Source organism: Meleagris gallopavo, chromosome 23 (genome assembly GCF_000146605.3).
Source record: "Meleagris gallopavo isolate NT-WF06-2002-E0010 breed Aviagen turkey brand Nicholas breeding stock chromosome 23, Turkey_5.1, whole genome shotgun sequence".
NCBI lineage: Eukaryota > Metazoa > Chordata > Aves > Galliformes > Phasianidae > Meleagris > Meleagris gallopavo.
The window spans coordinates 1834144-1834476 of record NC_015033.2 but is presented as its reverse complement, the minus strand read 5'-3'; positions in this window follow the sequence as shown (position 1 = coordinate 1834476).

The following is a 333-nucleotide window of genomic DNA, read 5'->3' as shown; positions in this document are numbered from 1 at the left end:
AGGCCCTTCACCATCTTTGTGGCCCTCCGCTGGACTCTTTCCAAGAGATCCCTGTCTTTTTGTACTGGGGAGCCCAGAACTGGACACAGTACTCCAGATGAGGCCTTACCAGGGCAGAGTAAAGGGGGAGGATCACCTCCCTCGACCTGCTGGACACGCTCTTTTTAATGCACCCCAGAATGCCATTGGCCTTTTTGGCCACGAGGGCACACTGCTGGCTCATGGCCAATCTGTCGTCCACCAGGACGCCCAGGTCCCTCTCTGCAGAGCTCCTCTCCAGCAGCTCATCCCCCAGCCTGTATTGGTGCATGCAATTCTTCCTCCCTAGGTGTA